At 37.6% G+C, this 16,658-nt stretch overlaps 1 long non-coding RNA gene and 1 pseudogene across 1 annotated transcript in view; one reads left to right on the top strand and one right to left on the bottom strand.

The window, feature by feature from the left end:
- Positions 1–417: 417 nt before the first annotated feature.
- Positions 418–16,658, bottom strand: part of LOC149123019 (uncharacterized) — a 240,507-nt gene continuing 224,266 nt past the window's right edge. Inside the window, exon 3 of the long non-coding RNA XR_016217435.1 lies at positions 418–473. This is a non-coding gene — a long non-coding RNA (uncharacterized LOC149123019). The remainder of the gene's footprint in view (positions 474–16,658) is intronic.
- On the top strand, positions 14,001–15,476 carry LOC100353707 (heterogeneous nuclear ribonucleoprotein M pseudogene; annotated as a pseudogene).

Genomic DNA, 16,658 nt, shown 5'->3' on the forward strand with positions numbered 1-16,658 from the left:
GTTCACTGTAGGGAATAGAATTCTGCAAAGTTCTTTGAAACCATATGGCTTACTCATGATTCCCTGAATCCATTTGCAGGAACACGTGTGTACTGCTGACTGCCCTTGACAGGCATATACTAATACATATCCAAATTATGATAGACTGCAGCAACTTGAAGAGCATGATGGAAGATGAAATTTGAAATTCTCATGCCAAGTTGAGCACTTTGCATCTCTTGAATGGGTTAGGACAAAGTTATCAGATTTTTACAAGGAAGCCTGCCTCTGTTCTTCACATGAAATCCTGGCATTTGCATTTGCAGCAGGAGTAAAAGATCATGTCAGTGAAGTTTATGGGCTTCTAGTGTGTGGATCAAAACACATTTTTGACCAAGAAACCAAACCAAAACAAAATAAAACTTTCAGGTTACTCACTTGCTTTGTGATTCTCAAGGCTTAGCAAGGGGCAGGAAGGGGATACAGACGGTGATCTGTCATGGATTGGAGAAAGGAGAACTTGAGGTGAACAAGATAATTCTAATGAGTTTTCTGCTAGCTCAATAAAAATTAAAATGTGGATTAAGAAAGTCAATGTTCTCCTGGAAGCTGTAATTCAAGTGCTTCATCAAACTTAACAGTAGTGATGGCTCCCTGGTGCCTCCCCTCCTACTCCCTGCTTAACTAAATCCCTTCCTTCCTCCAAAGTCTAGTTCAAGTTCCCTTTCTCTCATAAGGTTTGCTTCACTCTCTTGATCCTCTGGAATTGTTCCCTTCTTTTCATTCCTATATAAATTGTTGCCTTTTTCACTCTCTTGGGAAATTAGGAAATGCCTTAAAATTAATTTCTAATAAGGCACTAAGTCAGAGAGCTGATTACACATAAATCTCATAAATATGTTTTTATGTGTCTCTCTTTATGGCTATTTCTTATTATGCATAATGTAAGGATTATTGATTTTAAGTCATAATGAGAGACTATAATAGGAATTTATAGAGAGTCCTTACAAGCGGGCAGCACAGTGGGATATAGCTCTCCTGAACACTGGGATAATCTCCAGTAAGCTGTCCCCACATGATCCCCCTCGCAAAATGGAATGAAGGGGTCACAGAGAGCTGCCCCAGGCACCAACCAGGAGAATTCAGCTGCCCACTCTTACTCAGGTATCCTTATGTAACAAATAGTAACTATGTCTCCTGTTTTTACTAAAGATAAACTTCAAATACAGTGGGCAGCCTAGATATTTAACTGACATAAAATTGTGATGCTCACTCATTTGATACTTACCACATATATTTAACTTATATTTTTGCATTGGATTTTTAATGTTATAGGTGTATAACCTTTTTCCTCAACTAAGGTATAAACCCCAATGAAAAGACAGATTTCTCAATTCTGAAATTCTAAATGCTAACTCATTGATCCAGGCAAAATAGACCTTAAATATACCAGTAATATTCAGTTGGCATTGCAGATAATAGTCTAAACCAAACACTTGATAGAAGTGCTAAAATATTTGTCAAGTCACTTCTTGAGGAAAAAGTTGATTTCACTTGATAATGTTCTTGTAGTCCACATTCACACACAGAGGTAAAAATGGACATAACAGATCAGCAAGAATCTGACTTTAAATGCTCAATATAAATGCTAGAATACCAACTTTTCATTTATTCTATTCTGATTTGGAATATTGAGATTTATCCTAAGTTATCACAAGTTATCATTACCCCATATTTTTTCTAAGGAGAGTAATCTTGGATTATCTCACAGATATTTATAGTCACTACCCCAAATAATTGTAAAATAAATAATACTACACCATCTTTTACTACTTCTAGGCTTCCTACAACAATTAACCTTCATTAAATGACAGGATCAGAAAGCCACAATCATTGGTCCTTTGTTTCTACAAATAACACTAAATGAATTATTATGTCTTTACCTTTAAAAAGCAGATACAGACAACGGCTGCATAAAAGGATTTAATTTGTACTTGCTTTGAGGGGTGCTGCATAAGACACTGTTCTATGACTGTTCTACAGGATTTTTTTTTATTCAATGTTTGCAACCAGGAAAACCACCTTTTTCTCTAAGGAAAGAGCATGCTTTCTGCTCTTGGGCACACGAGCTTCCTTGACTTGGCTCTTGATTTCAGTACTCAATCTCAGAAACCATGTTGAGTTTTTTTATTGGTGCATATTTCTTTTTCTCAGCCATATTTATTTTCTGCCAATTTGTGTTTACAAGCTGACTTAAAACACCTTCATACAGATTGTGGCACACAAATATGTTGAAACAGAAGGCACACTGAAGCATTAAGTGGTCAGAAAAGCTCTTTGTGAAGGCTGCTCTGGTACATGGTAGCATGAAGAAAATACTCATTTTGCAAAAATTCCACTCGATAGTCCCGTGAAAAGGCTGATGACAAGAAGATATTTTTAAAAAAATCTATTTTGATATTGAAAATGCTTGGGCACTTGTCAACCACATAAGAGACACAAATGAAATTCTGGGTTTCTGGTCCAGTCCTGGCTGTTGTGGTCATTTGGGGAGTGAATCAATGGGTGGAAGACCTCTTTCTCTCCCCTCCCTCTCCTCCCTCCTTCTTTCTCTCTTTCTTTCTCTTTCACTCTGCCTTTTGTATAAATAAAATAGATGTAAATAATCCTTTTTTAAATATTTATTTATTTATTTGAAAGGCAGAGTAACAGAGAGGCAGAGTGTGTGTGTGTGTGTGCGAGAGAGAGAGAGAGAGAGAGAGAGAGTATGTGTGTGTATGAGAAAGAGAGAGAAAGAAAGGTCTTCCATCCTCTGGTTCACTCTCCAGAGGGCTGCAATGGCCAGAGCTACGCCAATCTAAAGCCAGAAGCCAGGAGGTTCTTCCAGGTCTCCCACATGGGTGCAGGGGCCCAAGGACTTGGGCCATCTTCTCCTGCTTTCCCCAGCCATAGCAGAGAGCTGGATCAGATATGGAGCAACAGGGACTCAAATGAGCACCCATACGTGATGCTAGTGCTACAGGCGACAGCTCTACCCACTATGCCACAGCATTGGCCCCATAAATAATTCTTTAGAAAAGAAGAAAACTCACGCCAGCAAGCTAGTATAAGGAATTATACATAGGAGAAATGCTTTAATGTATATAGGAGAAAATGCTTTAATAAAATGTTGAACTTGAAATCTAAGTGATGCTAGATGAAAGGAAAACTAAAGCAGCTCAAAGTGATGTTGCATATTAAGACTTAAGATAATGAAATGTAGCTTGTCCAAGAAAACTGAAATAAGTATTTTAACAAATACATACAGAACAGAGTGGACAATGTTCTCTTGAATACCAGCATAACTGTATTTTACTTACCCCTAACTGATTTGAATAACCTATGACTTCCAGTGAATTGCTGCCTGAAGGGCTGTGCACACACAGGCTAGGCATCAATTCAAGATTTGCTAGAACCCAAAGAACTGTGTGCAGCCTTTGATAAGGGAGAGAGCATCAGCTGTTACTATTTCTGGGGCAGGGACCTATTCAATAGTAATTTTTCAGTGACATCTCTGGGTGTGCAGTACACTGGGAGTCTAAAAGGCGGATCCACAGATCAGACTTATTTGCTCTCAGTTTGAGGTATAGCAAGATGGTCATGACTATTCATCATCCAAACGAGTTTGGACATGAGAGCCCAAAGCTAAGATTGACATTTGGCTAGGTGAGAAAGGTTGAAAGTTCCCTAGGCTGTCAAGCACAATATCCATTTCTTGAGGAGTCCATATACAAAGAAAGGTCAAGATTGTCAAGGACAAGATTTGGGAAATCAGAACTGGAGGCTGATTTTATTAGTGCAAGTGACATTTAATCTTAAGGGAAAATCTTTTCTATATTTTAATAAATTTTATTTTTACAGCATCTTTTAACTTTACAGAAAAATTGTGCAGCAAGTATGGTGATTTCCCATATCTACTCCCTACCCTATTTTCCATGATAAGTATCTTGGATTAATGAGATATATATGTGTAATTAGTGAAGCAATATTGACATTAATTAAAGATCATATAGTTCATGTTAGGGTATACTCTTTGTGTTGTTAAGTTCTATGATTTTTGATAAATACATAATGTGCTGTGTCCACTATTACAGTGTTATATAGAGTAGTTGCACTGTCCTCAAACCAACTTATTCACACGTATCATTGTTTCCACCTGAACTCCTGGCATCACTGATCTTTTCATTGTTTTCATAGTTTCGCCTTTTGTAGAAAATCATCTACAGTTGGAATTATACAACATGCAGCTTCTTCAGACTGGCTTCATTCACTTAGCCATATGCATTTAAGTTTTCTGTGTGTCTTTTCTAGCTTGACAGCTCATTTCATTTTATTGCTGAGTAATATTCAATTATATAGATATACCAGAGATTGGATCATCATCTATTAAGGAACACCTTGGTTTTTTTCTCCTCAAACTCTGGCAATTGTGAACAAAACTACTATAAATATTGGTGTGAATATTTTTGTGTGGACATAGTTTTCAACTTGTTTGGGCAAATATCAAGGAGTATAACTGTGGACGTGTGATAAAGTTATGTTTAATTTTGTACAAAATTGCCATTCTGTTTTCTAAAGTGCTATACCATTTTACATTCCCTCCAGAAATGAAAAAGGATATATCCTCATTAGTATTTGATGTTGTCAATATTTTGGATTTTGGAAACTCTCATTTGTATGTAGTGGTATCACATTTTTGTTTTAATTTATTATTTTCTAACAATGTAATGGCAAGCATCTTTCATATGCACATTTGTTATCTGTATGCTTTTATGTGTATGTGTGTGTGTATATATATATATATATATATATGTAGAGGGGATAAGATGTCCATTCAGATAGATCATTTTCCCATATTCTATTTAGGTTTGTTTTCTTACTGTTGAGTTTTTAAGAGTTCTTTTAATACTTTTGATAGCAGCTCTCATTCGATTACTTGCAAGTGTGTAGAAAATAGTTCTCCCAAGTTGTGGCTTATATTTTCAATATTATAACAATCTCCTTCTCAAAGGAGTGTTTTTTATTTATTTAAAGGGAATAAATCTCATATATTTCATATACACAATTTTAAGGAGTTTTTAAATTTAATGAATCCAATGTATCAATTTTACCTTTCATGAGTTTTGTTTTTGCTGTTATCAATGTCATTAACAAACTCAAATTATCTAATTTTCCCTTATGTTTTCTTCTAGAAATTTGAAATTTTTATTTTAAATCTATGATCAATTTTGAGCTACTTTTGTGAAAGGCTTAAGGTCTGTATCTACATTCATTTTTGTTTTTATGCGTGTATATGTTTAGTTTCTCCATTGGATTGCCTTTGCTCTTTTTTTAAGGATCAGATGATCAGTTGACTATAAATGTGTAGGCCTATTTCTGTGCTGTCTACTCTGTTCCACTGATACATTTATTAAGTATTTCACCAACACCACATTGTCTTGATAATCGTGACTTTGTAGTAAGTATTAAAGTTGGGTAGCACCATTCTCCTGACTCGGCTTTCCCTCAACATTATGTTGACTATTCTGTCTTTGGCCTATTGTATAAACCTTCTAATATGTACCTGTATGTTGAGATCCACAAAATAACATTCTGGAATTTTCATAAGGATTACATTGAATTTAATAAATCTTCTTATTCAAAAGCAAGGGATATCTATTAGAATCTTTAGATGTTTGTATTGAAGTTTACAATTTTCCTTAAGTACATATTATACATGTTTTGTTAGATTTAAACCTAAGTGTGGCCGGCGCCGCAGCTCACTGGGCTAATCCTCCGCCTTGCGGCGCCAGCACACCAGGTTCTAGTCCCAGTCGGGGCGCCGGATTCTGTCCCGGTTGCTCCTCTTCCAGGCCAGCTCTCTGCTGTGGCCAGGGAGTGCAGTGGAGGATGGCCCAAGTGCTTGGGCCCTGCACCCCATGGGAGACCAGGAAAAGCACCTGGCTCCTGGCTCCTGCCATCGGATCAGCGTGGTGCGCCGGCTGCAGCACGCCGGCCATGGCGGCCATTGGAAGGTGAACCATCAGCAAAGGAAGACCTTTCTCTCTGTTTCTCTCTCTCACTGTCCACTTTGCCTGTCCAAAAAAAAAAAAAAAAAAAAAAAAAAAAACCAAACAAACAAAAAAAACCTAAGTGCTTGACTTTGAAATGCTGTTGCAAATAATGTTTTGTTTTTAACTTAAAATTATGTTTATTTTCTATTTACTACTTAATTCTTTATTTAATGGAGGATTAAGCTTGTGATTATAAAGCAAATTGAAAGTATGTAACTGCAAATATTAAAAGAAAAATAAGAACGGAAGGAGGTATGAGAGTGATAGAGAGGGTAGAAAGAATTATTATGTATTTAAAACTGTATATATGGAATACATGAGATCTATTCCCTTTATATAAATAAATTTTAATTTTTTAAAAATTATAAATGTTCATTGATACAGGAAAGAGATCAAATTTTCTTTTTAAAAATATTTATTTATTTATATGAATGGAGAGTTAAAGAGAAAGAGGGGAAAACAAAAACTGCTGGTCATGCCCCAAATGGCTGCAATGGCCAGGTCCCCATTGGGTGCAGGAGCCCAAGCACTCAGGTCATTTTTCACTGCTTTCCCAGGTCCATTAGCAGAGAGCTAGATGGGAAGTGGAGGAGCTGAGACATGAACAGGTGCCCTATGGGATGCTGGCATTGCAGGTGGCAGCTTAACCCACCACAACACAATGCTAGCCCTGAAATCAAGTTTTATAAATTGACCTTATATCCTGTAATCTTGCTGTTATTGTTTATTAATTTCATGATTATATTTGACCTTTGAATTTTCTACACAGACAGCTATGTCATTAATGGATGTTGAGAATTCTCTCTCTTCCTTCATAATGTATTCACTTTTATTTTCCTATTGCACAAAGTAGGACTTCCAATCATGACAAATAGCAGTGGTAAGAGGTGAGATTCTTGTTTTGTTTCTAATATTAGGGGAAAAGCATATAGTGTCTCACTATGAAATATAATGCTGGCTTCAGGGTTTTTTTTTTTTGTAGATTTTGCTTTTGACAATTTAATTTTTGAAATTAAATAATTGTTCAAAAATTAATTTGAAAGGCAGATGGGGGGGAGGGAGAGAGGGGAGGGAGAGAGGGAGAGAGGGAGTGTGGGAGAGAGGGAGAGAGAGGGAGAGAGAGGGAGAGAGAGATAATCTTTCATCTGCTAGTAGACCCCCCCAATGCCTGAAAGAGCGGGCTCTACCGGGGGCCTGGTACCAAAGTGCTTTAGGCCATTGCTTGTTGCCTCCCAGGATTCGCATTATCGGGAAGTTGAAATTGGAAATGGAGAAGTATTCAAACGCAGGTTCTCTGATAGGGGTGCAGGCATCCTAAGCAGAATCATAGCTGCTGCATCAAATATCCATGCTGCTATAAATATTCTTTATCAAGTTGAGATTTCCCATTTTCTGAGAGGTTTTGTCATGAATGAGTGTTGGATTTTGTTAAATTCTCTTCCTGCATCTATTCACATGATCTTATGATTTTCCTTCTTCACCCAGTTGATATGATAAATTGCATTAGAGGATTTTGTAATCTGATGAACCAGCCTTGAATACTTCAACTAAAACCCTATTGGTCATGGTGCATAATTTTTACCCACTCTTAGATTTCATATAATATTTTCTGAGGATTTTTGAATCCTTGTCCATGAGAGATAGTAGATTATACTTTTCCTTTCTAGTAATATCTTTTTTGAGTTTGTTATTAAGATAATGCTGACCTCACAGGATGCTTTTGTATACACAGAGGAATTATAGAGAATTGGTCTCTTTTTTTTACTTCCCTGCTTAGTATGCTTTGACCTGAGCCCATAGGTGCTGATGGGTTGCAGGGTGGGAAAAAAGACAAGCATGTGTAGGAACAAGTTATCATCAATGGGATCACAATAAGGATGTTAACTTTGCTGATGACTCACAGCTTGCATCAAGGTGCCTCTCTAGCCTATTGATAGCAAATAATTATTAGTAATAGCTTAAAAAACAAGAGGCTGCTTCTAAAGAGTCTAATTAGTACATACATACACAGAGCTAGAGAAAACTTCTGGAACAATTATTGCAGCTATAAACCAAAGAAAGAGTATCCATTCACATAGTTGGTAATGAAATATTGATTATGCATTGACTCTGTAAGTTCTGGGTGCAGATGCAGAGCACAACACCATCAACAAATTGTCTGGAAACATAAGTAACATGCTATGTTCCACAATGTTCGAAAATAAAGTAAAAATATGTTTCATTGTATTTGAATGGAATTTTGAAATCAGTTAGATGTTAGAACAAGAAAAACTCCACTTTATTTCACTTCATTTCCAGACCTAAAAAAATCAGGATTGCAATGTCAGAATTTTTAGGAGAAACAAATAAGATAACAATACATTTTTATCTACTTTTTCAAACACTTCAGCGAATATAAAAATTAGCAAATCACAGCTCTTCCCTCCAAGTCACTTGTGCTTTAGAAAATGATGTTATAATTACAAATATCATTATAAAAATGTACTAGCCAGAGAAGTGATTTAAAGAAGGTACCAACACAGAGTCAAAAAGCAGGGTTCAGTTAACTTTTCCTATAAAGAGCCAGATAATAAATTGTTTAGTTTTGAAGGCTGTACAGTCTCTGTGGTAAACAGTCAGCTCTTCACAAATGAATACATAGACAACAGGTAAAAGGATGAGCATGATTATGTCCCAATAAATTCTGATCAATACAAGTTGCTTGTTCAATAGTCTGTGGTTGGTAGCTTGTAGCTTGACAATTCCTGATCTTATGTCTCAAACGAAACAAAAAGCTTCTGTCTCTCCCTGTCTCTGTATAACTCTGCCTTTCAAATAAATAAATGAATCTTTAAAAAAAAGAAAAACAATTTCAAATTATAGCACACTATCCAAATGTAGGTATTGTTCATCAAGTTTACTGAAGACTGACACAGTGTGCCACTTCATATACAATGAATAGTCCATGAGTGATAAAACAATATGTTGCTAATCAACTAAGGGACAGGGGCATAAATAATTAAGGGCAATAAAACAGATTAACCCTTTTCTTAGAAGAAAGGAAAATAGCCTTCCTATTTCTTTCCTAAGGGGTATAAAAAGGTTCATGGAAAATGTGTATTATGAAAATACTATGCATGAGTTTCAAAATTTTTGTGCCAAAAATAAACCTAGCTTTTAATTCCATTTTTCATCACCTTCCTGAACTACCTGCATATATTTTTAAAAAGGGTTTTATCTTCCTAAGAGTTCAGCAAATTTTAACTACACTTTTGTCTCCTCTCCCTGATGAACTTGGGGATTTAATCTAATTCCCAACTTAATATGAGAACCCCTTTCTACCCTCTATTAATTGCACTTGAATCCTAAAACTTCCTAGTGCTAAGTTAGGAATCAGAGGTTATGAAAACTCAGCGAAAGCTGTCTCAGTTGGGCAAGTTTCTCCATGTTTCACCAGCTGTTTTTCCTCTCCCTCCTCCTCAGTAGTTTAAGATCCTGTAAGTCTGCCTCTTCAAAACTGAGTTCCCACTTTTCAGAGTCAGCAAGTAGGTCTTTTGACTCTCACATTTGGAGCCAAGTAGATTGCTTTTAGCTGTTCAGTGGAACCTTAAATTTCATCATGATAAGAGTAATTGACTGCAAGTTTTTGAAACTGAGGTGTTTGTCCACCAGAGCAGTCTGTGCGGTATTCCGCTCTATCACATTCTATTGTCAAATCTGACTCTGGGAACCACACATCTATTTAACAATGTAGGTAGATACTTTGACAACTATTCTCCTTAACATATGCAGAATAGTCATGCAAAATTTTCTTTTTTAAAGATTTTTATTTATTTGAAATCAGAGTTACACAGAGAAAGGAGAGGCAGAGAGAGAGAGAGAGAGAGAAAGAGAGAGAGAGAGGTCTTTTGTCTGCTGGTTCACTCCCCAAATAGCCACAACAGCTGGAGCTGCACTGGTCTGAAGCCAGGAGCCAGGAGACTCTTCCTGGTCTCCGTTGTGGGTGCAGGGGCCCAAGGACTTGGGCTATATTCTACTGCTTTCCCTGGCCATAGCAGAGAGTTAGATGGGAAGAGGAGCAGCCCGGACTAGAACCAGCACCCATATAAATGCCGGCGCCACGGGCAGAGGATTAACCTACTGCATCACAGCGCTGGCCCCAGACATGCAAAATTTTCATAATCTATTTACTCTTTGGTAAAAGTCATGGTTCACAAGTGGTTTCAACTGCAGTTCTGTATATTTCTTATTTAAAATAGGATAAGATGATTTAATTACATCTGTCTATTTAGATGCAGATCATTTGACAACAGGACATGGTTCCTCCAAAATAACAAAAAAACTTTGCAGGGCATTCATATGTGAACATTAGCAGAAACTTTTATTGCTATCTTAGTTATTTTTTAATGCAGAATGTCTGCATTCAGCACATCTTTTTATCCTGTCCTTAAAAGCTCCCTGTTACTGAGAATAGGATCATTCAACCTCGTTAAGTATGAATCTTTTCATTTTATGCTTTTCCTTTTACATCATCTTTCAACCTTTATTTTTAAATTTCAAATATCTCTTCCCTAAAATAAAAGAAAAACCAGTAAGTCATTTTACAATTATTTAGTTGGCAATATTTCACCAATATGTACCACTATTTTAAAGAGCTTTATTTTACTCATTCCTTGACATTCCAATTCTGCAGAGTAAATTTAATGTTTGCTCTTAGAGCAGTAACTGATTATAATCTCTTAGTGGGTAGGAATCAGAGCTGTTTAATTTTCTATGTGCAGTTCTTAGATATAAAAAAGCTCAAGGGTTCACCAAACACCTATATTGCAGAATGAGAAATAGTTTTTGCAGGGAAATATCTGAGTAGAGTGAAAAATTATTGGTTGTATCCAACCTTAAATTCACAGAGAGGAAAATAACAGAAGATTCTTGTGTAGTTGTCTTAGTCCTGAAGCAGAGTCTCCTTGCCTGCACAAACTTTAAATAATCACATGAGCATCACCCTGGTACACATATCATCCTCATAACAAAATGTGCAATCATGTTTTCCACAAAGAATATTTAGTGCTCTGGGGTAGGGATATCAAATTTCATACCTGGAAAGAAGGCTCAAAAAGGACAGTGAAAAGTTTTACAACTCTCAACTAATGAGCCACATTTAAGTAAAGAAGACTTTTTTTCAGAAAAAGATGTATTAGTTTATTTATTTGAAATGTTGTTGGGGGCAGTGAGAGGGAGAATGAGAATCTTCCATCCACTGGTTTACACCACAAATGGCCTTAACATATGAAACTGAGCCATGCTGAAATCAAGGGCCAGGAAGTCCATCTTGGTCTCCCACATGGATGGCAAGAAGTCCAATAGTTGAGCCATAACCCACTATTTTCCAGTCCTATAAGCAGGGAGCGAGAGGAAAGCAGAGAAGCAGAGGAGCTGTGACTCTCAAATGGAATGTAGGTGTCCCAGGTAGCTGCTTATCCTACTGCACCATAATGACTCTCCCAAAGTAAAGGATACGTTTATTCTGATGATAAAATCAGAAGATGTTCTGAACTATTAAACTTGTGACTGTGACATTAACCAGTTCCTAAGGCAGAAAGATTCCAAATGTACGCACAAAAAACTAGTCAAGCACCAAAACTGACAAGACGGACCATGACTGTAAGATGACAAATAGAAACTTTGCTTCAAGTTGTGTAGGAGTATTTGAGTATTCATATGCAAAATTGAACGTTGATTAAAAAGTACCTCAAGCCATATACAAAAACTAATGCAGATCACATCAGAGGTATACATGTAACATCTAAAATTATATAATTTCTAGAAGAAAAACTTTTAAAATAAAACATAAAAGGATAATACATAAAAGAATAAGTAGCAAAATGGACTTCATCACAATTAAGGATTTCTGCTTTCATTAAGAAAAAACAAATCTTAGAGCGAGAGAATATATTCAAAAACCACTAACATCTAATAAAGAATTTATATAAGTGAAATACGAAGCATTCACAAAGTTCATTAGAAAACAGCCAATAAAAATGGGCAAATCTGGGGCCAACAATGTGGTGCAGCAGGTTAAGCCTTAGGCTGTGACACTGGCATCCCACATGAGCACTGGATTGAGACCTGGCTGCTTAACTCTGAATTCACCTCCCTGCTAATGCACCTTAGAAAGGAACAGAAGATGGCCCAAGTGCTTGGGCCCCTGAAGCCATGTGGAAGGCTCAGAAGAAGCTCATGGCTCCTGGTTTCAGCCTTGTCCAGCTCCGGCTGTTGTGCCCTTTTGGGAAGTGAATCAGCAGATGGAAGATCAATTCTTCCTCCTCCTCCTCTCTGTAACTCTGCCTTTCATATAATAAATAAAAAATATTTTTTAAAATAGACGAATTGGTATGGGTGGGGTTGTAGCCACTGTGGACTAATACATTGATCACCTTGGAAGAGAGGAGATAAGGGTGTGAGTATGCCAGCACACATGATTACACCCTCCCCCTGCTAGCAACAGAGGAGATCTATTACACACAACTTGGGTGTAATCCTGGACTTTCACCTCATACTTGAGCACTGACCAGAGCTCCCTGGCCCCACCTAGAACATACCTCTGGATATCCACTAAAGGAGCAGACACTCCACTAAGCCACAGAGGAATGGTGCAAAGAAAAAAGCCATGAGAGGAGAAAACCAACAAGTGTTTCCACAAATACCTAAAAGTAAATGAAGAAATAAGAACAAGGAAGATCCCCACAAGTAACACAATATTTGAATATTATAATGTGAAGATGAAGAGATTGACAAAATGCTTGAAAATGAATTCAAAAATTGATCATAAGCTTACTCAAAATCACAGAGAAACAGGTTCATGAAACAAAGAAATCTATAAATGAAATGGATGAAAAATTCTGCTGAAATTGGGATATTGAAGATTCAAAACACCAATAATATTCTTCTCAGATCTAGCAAAAAATGATGCTAAAATGCAAATGGATAAGAGATACCGAATAGCTAAAGCAATCTTAAACAACAAAAACAAAGCCAGGGGAATCATAATACCAGATTTGAAGACACAGTAGAGCAGAAAAGTAGGAAAAAAAATAGCCTAGTGCTGGAACAAAAGTAGACATGAGACCAATGGGAGAGAATAGAAACTCCAGAAATCAATGCACCTAATATACAACAAACTAATCTTTGACAAAGAAGCTAAAATCAATTACTGGAGAAAGTAGTCTCTTCCAAAAATTCTGCTGGCAAAAATTAGATCTCTACATGCAGAAGTATAAAAAAAGACCCCTACTTACACCTTATACAAAAATCAAATCAAAATGGATCAAGGATCTGAATTTATGACCTGATACCATCAAATTACTAGAGAACTTTGGGAAAATGCTGCGAGACATTGGCATAGGCAAAGACTTCTTGGAAAAGACTCCAGAAGCACAGGCAGTAAAAGCAAAAATAGACAAATGGTATTATACCAAGCTAAGCAGCTTCTGCACTACAAAGGAAAGACTCAGCAAAGTGAAGAGGCAACTGACAGAATGGGAGAGAATATTTGCAAAGTAAGCAACTGATTAAGGATTAATATCCAGAATCTACACAAAGCCCAGATATGAAGAAAATAATGACAGGAGTAGAGGTGGCAGCAATAGAGCCCAAAATGGAGGAGGAGAACCCCACACCCACATGTTCAGTGGCAAAGGGGCTCTAGGGCCAGAGTGAAGGATGATGACCTACTAAGAATTAGAAGAGGAAGGAGAAAAACATAAAAAGAGGAGGCAGTCATTTGAACCGTATGTGAATCCGATAAAGAGACGCCAAGCCTTCATCACAAACATACTTTTCGATGTGAAATGGCAGTCACTTAAAGACCTAAAGAAAAGGTTGGTTGGGTAACACGTGGAGCTCTTAATGCACACTGAAGGAAAGTCAAGGGGATGTGTCATTGAATTCAAGATGGCAGACAGCGTGAAAAATGCTGCTGAAATTCTAAACATAGTCTGAGTGCATGGCCACTGAAAGTAACAGAAGATCCTATGGTGAGCATGCCAGGAGAGCAAGGCAAATGACTGGTAGGCTTGGAAGCACAGTATTTGTAGCAAATCTGGATTATAAACTTGACAGGAAGAAACAGAAAGAAATATTTAGTATGGTTGATATGATGGTCCAAGCAGACATTCTGAAGGAAAAAGCTGCTAAAAGTCAAGCAGGCACTGTGACTTTTGAATGGTCCATTGAAGCCGTACAAGCTCTATCTATGTTTAATGCCAATTGCTGTCTGATAGACCAATGCATTCCAAAATTGATGACAGAGCTTTACCAAAGGGAGTTTTCTTTTTTCTCTCCTGAGCATCCATGACAACTGTTCCATAAACTTAGTAGCATCAACATAGGGTTAGGACTAGGAGAGCAGTCTACTGCTACCAAATACCTGGATGAAGGCATCAAGATGGGAAACATAGGGCCTGCAGGAATGGAAATGGAAGGCATAGGATTTGGGATAAATAAAATGGGAGCCATGGAGGGCTCCTTTGGTGGTAGTATGGAAAACATGGGGCAATTTGGATCTGGGATAAATGTGGACAGGATAAATGAAATTCTAAGTAATGCACTAAAAAGAGGAGAGAGCACTGCAAAGCAGGGAGGAAGTGGAGGCAAAAGCAGCATTTCAGGCATTGATCAAATCAGGAGTGCTGACATGGAGTGCACGGGCCCAGGCCTGAGCCATGGCATGAAAAATTGTGGGCTCTGAGATCCAGTGAATGGGCCTGGCCATGAACTGATTTGGCTCAGTGGAGCGCATGGACTCTGGCATTGAGCACATGGATCAGACCAAGGAACACATTGGCTCTGGTGTGGAGTGTATGGGTGCTGGCATGGGCTTCTTCCTGGAGTACATGGACCCTACCATTGATTGCACAGGCCTGAGCTTGGAGCACATGGTGTTGGCAGGAACAGGGGCCAGCCTGGAGCAGATGGGCCCTGTGATGTGTCGCATGGCTGCTGGCCTGGAGTGCATGGACACCAACAGTGTGCAGTACATGGGGCCTGCTATGGGCCCAGCCTTGGGCACTGGCATCCAGCTCATGGGTGGCAGTGGTGGTGCCATTGAGATGGAATATGGCAACGCTGGAGGAAGCTTCACAGGTTCCTTTGGTTGAACTGGAGGCCACGCACTGGGGTGGCTAGGAAAACCTGCCAGATCTTTGTGAGAAATCTCCCTTATAATTTCACATGGAAGATGCTAAAGGACAAGTTCAACGAGCGTGGCATGTGCTGTATACTGACACAAAGATGGAGAATGGGAAGTCCAAAGGGTGTGGTGTGGTTAAGTTTGAATAGACAGAGGTGGCAGAGCGAGCCTGCCAGATGATGAATGATATGAAGCTGAACGGCTGAGAGACTGATGTTGGAATCAATAGAAATGCTTAAGCGCTTCCCTTTTTAAAACATTGACACCAGACCTCTAAATTTGTAATTTTTCTTGTTAACTATTTTAACATGTTGGCTGGATATACAAAGGTTTAAAAATTCAGTTGCTTTTTGGGATAATTTGAATTACTTTTTTAATGACTGGTGTTTCATTTGACCATTTGCATTGAGATTGCAATGTGCACATTTTGATTTTGTAGTTGTGACATCTTGTTAACATTGAATAAGACTTTGACAATATATATAAGTTTCTTAAAAAAATCCAGAATCTTTAATTCAACAACAAAATAGATGATCCTCCAGTTAAGAAATGGGCAAATGACTTAAATAGGCATTTTTCAAAAGCAGAAATTCAAATGGACCACAGACACATGTAAAAATGCTCAGGATTGCTAGCCATCAGGGAAATGCAAATCAAAATCATAATGAGGTTTCATCTCACCCCAGTTAGAATCGCTCTCATATAGAAATCAACAAACAATTAAAGCTGGCAGGGATGTGCAGAAAAAGGTACCCTAATCCATTGTTGATGGGAATGTAAGGTGGTGTAGCCATTGTGAAAGACAGTATGGGGATACTTGAGAAATCTTAAGATAGACCTACCATATGACCCAGCCATCCCACTCCTAAGATTACCCAAATGAAATGAAGTTAGCATATGTAAGTTATCTGTACCCCCATGTTTACTGCAGCTCAATTCACAATTGCTAACATATGGAATCAACCCAAATGTCCATCACTGATAACTGGATAAAGAAATTAAAGGAGAGAGAGAGAGAGAGAGAGAGAGAGAGAGAGATAGGTGTGTATATACATATATATACACATATTTATATATGTATATTATGAAATACTACTCAGAAAAGAATGAAATCCTGTCTTTTGCAACAAAATGGATACAACTGGAAACAATTATACTTGGTAAAATAAGCCAGTGCGCAAAAGACAAATACCATATGTTTTCCGTGATCTGTGGTAACTAATAGAATACAAAAAAATGCAATGTATAATTATATGCTTAGCAGTCTGCAAAAAATTATTACTGTGCTTAAGCTGTTGAGAGGAAGTGGCTGAAAGTCTAAATGAGCTTATTTATTATCTTGTAACCACACAGGAAATAGCTAGATGTTACATTGTTATTGGTTATATTTCATTGAAAGAAATTATGAATGACTGATAAAA

The sequence above is a fragment of the Oryctolagus cuniculus genome, chromosome 12, assembly GCF_051225735.1.
Source record: "Oryctolagus cuniculus isolate XC-2025 breed Fujian yellow rabbit chromosome 12, ASM5122573v1, whole genome shotgun sequence".
In the NCBI taxonomy this organism is placed as follows: Eukaryota; Metazoa; Chordata; class Mammalia; order Lagomorpha; family Leporidae; genus Oryctolagus; species Oryctolagus cuniculus.